Source organism: Portunus trituberculatus, chromosome 36 (assembly GCF_017591435.1).
Source record: "Portunus trituberculatus isolate SZX2019 chromosome 36, ASM1759143v1, whole genome shotgun sequence".
NCBI classification, from domain to species: domain Eukaryota; kingdom Metazoa; phylum Arthropoda; class Malacostraca; order Decapoda; family Portunidae; genus Portunus; species Portunus trituberculatus.
Window position 1 is genome coordinate 9,735,094 of NC_059290.1, and position 7,942 is coordinate 9,743,035.

Sequence of the window (7,942 nt, forward strand, 5' to 3'; positions counted from 1 at the left end):
ATATATATATATATATATATATATATATATATATATATATATATATATATATATATATATATATATATATGATATAGTTTGGTGCAGAGTGTTTGGACCTGCCAGGAGAGAGAGGAGATTAGGTTAGGTTGGGAAAAAGGCCGAGGTTGTTGAAAAGAAAGAAAGAAAAAAAAAAATAAATAAATAAATGAAGTTACACCACCTGCTAGTGTTTCAACATGCAGATGAGACACACATCCAAACATCACCCAAACACATCTTAAACACACCCAAAACACACTCAAAACCCCCCAAAAAACATACCTAAATACCCCAAACACACACCCAAATATCCCCAAAACCCCAAAACACTCAAACACCACAAAAACACACCCAAACCCCAAAAAACACCCTTTCACCCCAAACACCCCAAAAAAAAAAAAAAACACACCCAAACCCCTCCAGTTTTGCAGGGATGTTTGATGATCTATTGACAGATTAACATGATATCTAGCAAATCAAAAGCAGAAACAGAAACACTCTTAAGAACAAACTTCCTCCTAACTGTGGACTTTGAAAACAGTGGTCGACTAAGTTGTATTTCTAAAAGACACTTGTTTCAACACTACTATTTCAATCACTCGCAAAAACCAACCCTCAAAAATATGTGCCCTCTGCGCTTTACAAATCAGAATCACACGGGTTTTTAAGGGAGGTTTGATGGATGTATTGACAGATTACATTGATATCAACCTTATCAAAGATAGATATCATGCACAGACCACTTAAAACCCTTAAAACTAAACTAAAACACACTCAATACACCATACAACAACTCAAAATTCCCCTAACCGCACTCAGAACACACCCATATATTCAAACACCCCTCTACACCACACTCAAGATAAGTAAAATATACTTAAAAACATCTCTAACACACACTGAAAACACACAAAATACACCCAAAACACCCTGCAACACTACCAAACACACTCAAAATACTTTTAGATATAACCCAAAAACACAAAAATGCGTTATAAAGAACAGTAACATTAAAAAGGGGACTTACCTAAATATTGTGGCTTGGCTCCTCCTCTTCTTCCACTTCCATTTTTCCTTTCTTCTTCGTCCTCTTCCTTTGTTCTTTCTTCTCCTGCTCCCATCTACACGCCTGAGCCTAGAAACACATCAAAACACTTAGAAAACATGAGATATTAGGCAAAATATTGAGGAAGTGGAGGGAGAGTACCTATTGTGGCTTGCCTGCTCCTCCACCTATTCCTCCCTTTCTCATTCCTTCCTCTTCACCCTCCTTTATCTCTCTTTCCTTCTTCCTTCTGCTACTAATATCTACACACCTGAGCAAAGAAACACAGGAAAACACGTAGAAATCACTAGATATTAGGCAAAATATCGACGAACTGGGCGGTAGGGAGGGAGCTTACTTTTTTATGACTTGATAGATACTTTAATTAGTATCCAAACCATCAAAACATCTCCTGCTTAACTAGTTTTAAAAAACTGTCTAAATTAAGTATATAAAATGTATATAAACATTTCCACTTATAATGCTGCCAAAACATACAGCCATTTCCACTTAATATTTCTTTCGAAAAATATTAGACAATATAAACTCTCTTCTCAGGCATCCAACACTGACCTAAAACCAAATGTTAACGAGTGAAAGAGAATTAATGTAAAACAAAACCATTAGTTCCCTGGCCCAGTTAATCGCTTGCCAAAATTTCGAGTGATCGTTTTCTTCTAACATCCTCTCTATCTGTCCCCAACGCCCACACAGACAAGACAGACACACACACACACAATATTATTATCACAGTAACTCACAAAATAAAACAAACAAACAAGCAAACTAAAGAAAATAACAAAGTTATCTTAAAGCTACCACCCAAACAATACACAAAGCTTAATCTTAGGAAAACACACACACACACACACTACACTACCTACCAGGAGGCCCTCCACACCCTACACCTCACCACCCTTCACACTCGCTACCAACACCTCCTCCACCAGCTTGCCACAAAGCTTCTCCACTGGCCCCACAGGAGCCTACTCCCTCCGGCAGCTCCCCTTCCCAGCCACAGTGTCCGCCACCAGAAGCCGCTCCCCATACGTGCCCGGCCCGGATACACACATACAAAAATAGTGCAGTGCCCACAATAATCAAAATAATTAACTCGTGGACACTGACTAAATTTGTGATGAATTTTAAGCATGTAATATTAAGATATTTCTCCTGTAAAATGTTTATTTTCAGCTACAGATATGCTTGTCTCAATAAACCCTTTATTACTGTTATTATTATTACACACACACACACACACAACTACAACCACAACCACCCACCCTACCACAAACCCACCCTTCGGCTGGGAGCGAGTGTTTGGTTGGGTCAGGTGGGTGGGCTCCCCCTTGATAACGGACACACACACACACACACACACACACACACACACACACACACACACACACACACACACACACACACACACACACAACACAACCACAACCACCCACCCTACCACAAACCCACCCTGCGGCTGGGAGCGAGTATTGGGTTGGGTCTGGTGAGTGGGCTCACCCTTTATAACGGAAGACGCACGCACGCGCACGCACACACACACACACACACACACACACACACACACACACACACACACACACACACACACACACACACACACACACACACAATCAAACACCCCACATCCTCCGGCCAGGAACGGGATGTGGGTCTGAGTCCAGCTGGGGGCCGCCCCCCTTGATGATGTCACTTATATACGTTACGCAAACCATTTTGAAAATGAGGATTCCCAAAAAGGCAGCTGGACACCGCTAATATATAAATTCTGACTTGTTACCAATCAAAACTAACTCCTAAAATATAAAAACATTACCGGAATAAGGAATAATGAAAATATTTCAAAAAATACAATAAATAAAGTGTTAACACTTCGACATGCTTAAAAACAATTCCAAAGTCCACCAATTTCCTTCAACAGGATTGATAACGCTTTTCAAAAATTATAACCATAATTTCAAAATATCAAAACCCGCCAACACGCTCAATTAGAAAAATAAACATTTAAAAAATGACGTTGTTTAACATTTTAACACGGCTACAAACCTCTCTTACAGTCCACATATTTAACTTATCAGGAGCCTTTCACACTTTTTCCATCATAATCCTTTCTTGGAAAACACAAACGCTTCGCTACAACCTCAAATAAAAAATCACTCACAGCGGGGGCAAAAATTTTAGCGTATTTTCGCCCTCTCATCTGACTCCCAAACACACACTAAATCACTGCACTTCACTCAACTCAGGCATGGAACACACGCAAAACACAACCCACTATCATTGGAAACCGTCAAAAGGTGCTTGTGACTCGAAATAAATGAACAGAGACAAATATAAATAATAGGGGAGGTCGACAGTCTGGGACCGGCGGGACATTTGGGCGGGAGCCGCTGATGACGTCACAACATGGCGGCTCGTGACGTCACATCCCAGTCCCCCTTGCCTTCACTGAGCTTCCATAACACACAAATTAGACAATTGCTGATATATTTCAATGACGAACATGAAAGAGTAAATCTGTAGCTTCACTTTGTGACCTGTCTGGCCTGTGCTGAGTGAGAGATGAGGCAGATAATGGCTTGAGAAAGAGGTGACGGGTCAGAGAGCTGGCTTGTTTACATATTGAAGGCTTGAATTATTGGGGTTTTTGAAGTACCTGCAGGTGTTAGTTCACTGATATGTTGTTATGGAGGTTACCAACGTTAGGTATGACATGACAGCGCCGTGAAATGATGACTTACACCAATATATTACTTACGTTTGCTGCTGGTGAAGACTGTGGCTGGTCTTGGCTGCTGCCGTCACCAGCAGTAGGTACCCACTCACCCCCAGCCACACACACACACATCCTAACCCATCTTGTGTCCGTGTTTACCGAGGCTACACACACGCTGTTCTTTTCGTTGTTATCATGGCTATTGTCACTATGTTCGTGTAGGCTTGTCACTGTGGCGCCGGTCACTGTCCACCACCACCTGGCCGCCCCTCACGTCTCCCTTCCTCACCCCTGCTGCCGCACAGTCACTGCTCACCGAAAACAGTTAAATAAAGCCACAAGCATTAGGAATCAATGTCAAGGGCCATCATTTCACTAACCCTACGAAACTCAATCATTCACATACCATATGATAGCACGTGCACGCCCGCCACAGACAGACAGACAGACAGCCAGCCAGCCACGCCACCACCACCACCACCACCAGCACGATGCTCCTGGATCGCCGCCACGGTGCGCTAACCAAGGCATTACTGGGGAAGACTAGATAATTAACATGTACCTGGAAGAGAATGGTTAGCCGCGCCGCCTATCGCCCTATGCCTAACACCTAACGCCTAGCAAACCGTAATTAACGTACTTTACTTTATTCCGAAGGGTTGCTCCAGCGGTGACAGTCCCACGGTGTGACCTGTGATACGGGTAATCACCTGTAAAGAGAAGGAGAGAGTTAGTGTGGTGTGCTTATCAAAGCTAGTATTTCATTATTAACGGAGATCAGTATAGGAGTCACGTGGTTCAGGTTAATGCTTTGTACTTTATTGCTGTGATAATGAGGCTTAAATAACAACCTCAACTTACCAAATCCAACGCGAGGAAGACGCACTCAATAGGATAAACTAACGCACAGCATCACTTCACTAACCGCGACGCCACGCGCGCACACACAAGGAACCTCCACTCGGAAGTGGAGTGAGAGTACCTATTGTGGCTTGCCTGCTCCTCCACTTATTCCTCCCTTTCTCATTCCTTCCTCTTCACCCTCCTTTATCTCTCTTTCCTTCTTCCTTCTGCTACTAATATCTACACACCTGAGCCAAGAAACACAGGAAAACACGTAGAAATCACTAGATATTAGGCAAAATATCGACGAACTGGGCGGTAGGGAGGGAGCTTACTTTTTTATGACTTGATAGATACTTTAATTAGTATCCAAACCATCAAAACATCTCCTGCTTAACTAGTTTTAAAAAACTGTCTAAATTAAGTATATAAAATGTATATAAACATTTCCACTTATAACGCTACCAAAACATCCAGCCATTTCCACTTTATATTTCTTTCGAAAAATATTAGACAATATAAACTCTCTTCTCAGGCATCCAACACTGACCTAAAACCAAATGTTAACGAGTGAAAGAGAATTAATGTAAAACAAAACCATTAGTTCCCTGGCCCAGTTAATCGCTTGCCAAAATTTCGCGTGATCGTTTTCTTCTAACATCCTCTCTATCTCTCCCCAATGCCCACACAGACAAGACAGACACACACACAATATTATTATCACAGTAACTCACAAAATAAAACAAACAAACAAGCAAACTAAAGAAAATAACAAAGTTATCTTAAAGCTACCACCCAAACAATACACAAAGCTTAATCTTAGGAAAACACACACACACACACGACTACACTACCTACCAGGAGGCCCTCCACACCCTACACCTCACCACCCTTCACACTCGCTACCAACACCTCCTCCACCAGCTTGCCACAAAGATTCTCCACTGGCGCCACAGGAGCCTACTCCCTCCGGCAGCTCCCCTTCCCAGCCACAGTGTCCGCCACCAGAAGCCGCTCCCCATACGTGCCCGGCCCGGATACACACATACAAAAATAGTGCAGTGCCCACAATAATCAAAATAATTAACTCGTGGACACTGACTAAATTTGTGATGAATTTTAAGCATGTAATATTAGGATATTTCTCCTGTAAAATGTTTATTTTCAGCTACAGAGCTGCTTGTCTCAATAAATCCTTTATTATTGTTATTATTATTACACACACACACACACAACTACAACCACAACCACCCATCCTACCACAAACCCATCCTTCGGTTGGGAGCGAGTGTTGGGTTGGGTCAGGTGGGTGGGCTCCCCCTTGATAACGAAGACACACACACAAACACACATACAAACGCACGCGCACACAACACTCACACAAACACACACACACACACAAACCCGCGCGCACGCACACACACACACACACACACAACTACAACCACAACCACCCACCCTACCACAAACCCACCCTTCGGCTGGGAGCGAGTGTTTGGTTGGGTCAGGTGGGTGGGCTCCCCCTTGATAACGGACACACACACACACACACACACGCACGCACACACGCACGCACGCACACACACACACACACACACACACACACACACACACAAACTACAACCACAACCAGCCACCCTACCACAAACCCACCCTTCGGCTGGGAGCGAGTATTGGGTTGGGTCTGGTGAGTGGGCTCCCCCTTTATAACGGAAGACGCACGCACGCACGCACACACACACACACACACACACACACACACACACACACACACTCTTTCACAATCAAACACCCCCACTTCCTCCGGCCAGGAACGGGATGTGGGTCTGAGTCCAGCTGGGGGCCGCCCCCCTTGATGATGTCACTTATATACGTTACGCAAACCATTTTGAAAATGAGGATTCCCAAAAAGGCAGCTGGACACCGCTAATATATAAATTCTGACTTGTTACCAATCAAAACTAACTCCTAAAATATAAAAACATTACCGGAATGAGGAATAATGAAAATATTTCAAAAAACACAATAAATAAAGTGTTAACACTTCGACATGCTTAAAAACAATTCCAAAGTCCACCAATTTCCTTCAACAGGATTGATAACGCTTTTCAAAAATTATAACCATCATTTCAAAATATCAAAACCCGCCAACACGCTCAATTAGAAAAATAAACATTTAAAAAACGACGTTGTTTAACATTTTAACACGGCTACAAACCTCTCTTACAGTCCACATATTTAACTTATCAGGAGCCTTTCACACTTTTTCCATCATAAACCTTTCTTGGAAAACACAAACGCTTCGCTACAACCTCAAATAAAAAATCACTCACAGCGGGGGGAAAAATTTTAGCGTATTTTCGCCCTCTCATCTGACTCCCAAACACACCCTAAATCACCGCACTTCACTCAACTCAGGCATGGAACACACGCAAAACACAACCCACTATCATTGGAAACCGTCAAAAGGTGCTTGTGACTCGAAATAAATGAACAGAGACAAATATAAATAATAGGGGAGATCGACAGTCTGGGACCGGCGGGACATTTGGGCGGGAGCCGCTGATGACGTCACAACATGGCGGCTCGTGACGTCACATCCCCTTCCCTTCACTGAGCTTCCATAACACACAAATTAGACAATTGCTGATATATTTCAACGACGAACATGAAAGAGTACATCTGTAGCTTCACTTTGTGACCTGTCTGGCCTGTGCTGAGTGAGACATGAGGCAGATAATGGCTTGAGAATGAGGTGACGGGTCAGAGGGCTGGTTTGTTTACATATTGAAGGCTTGAATTATTGGGGTTTTTGAAGTACCTGCAGGTGTTAGTTCACTGATATGTTGTTATGGAGGTTACCAACGTTAGGTTATGACATGACAGCACCGTGAAATGATGACTTACATCAATATATTACTTACGTTTGCTGCTGGTGAAGACTGCGGCTGGTCTTGGCTGCTGCCGTCACCAGCAGTAGGTACCCCACTCACCCCCAGCCACACACACACACACATCCTAACCCATCTTGTGTCCGTGTTTACCGAGGCTACACACACGCTGTTCTTTTCGTTGTTATCATGGCTATTGTCACTATGTTCGTGTAGGCTTGTCACTGTGGCGGGCGCCGGTCACTGTCCACCACCACCTGGCCGCCCCTCACGTCTCCCTTCCTCACCCCTGCCGCCGCACAGTCACTGCTCACCGAAAACAGTTAATAGAGCCACAAGCATTGGGAATGAATGTCAAGGGCCATCATTTCACTAACCCTACTAAACTCAATCATTCACATACCATAT

General features: G+C 43.4%; 1 long non-coding RNA gene across 2 annotated transcripts; it reads right to left on the bottom strand.

Annotated features, from left to right (window-relative positions):
* Positions 1–1,095: 1,095 nt before the first annotated feature.
* LOC123513429 lies at positions 1,096–4,865 on the bottom strand. Of its 2 annotated transcripts, XR_006677361.1 has the most exons (4): positions 4,662–4,862; positions 4,207–4,510; positions 3,843–4,108; positions 1,096–1,156 (listed from the first exon to the last, which is right to left on the bottom strand). It is a non-coding gene; the product is annotated as an uncharacterized LOC123513429 (long non-coding RNA). The 2 variants fall into 2 exon arrangements; XR_006677360.1 differs by having other exon boundaries at positions 3,843–4,510; positions 4,662–4,865.
* Positions 4,866–7,942: the final 3,077 nt, after the last annotated feature.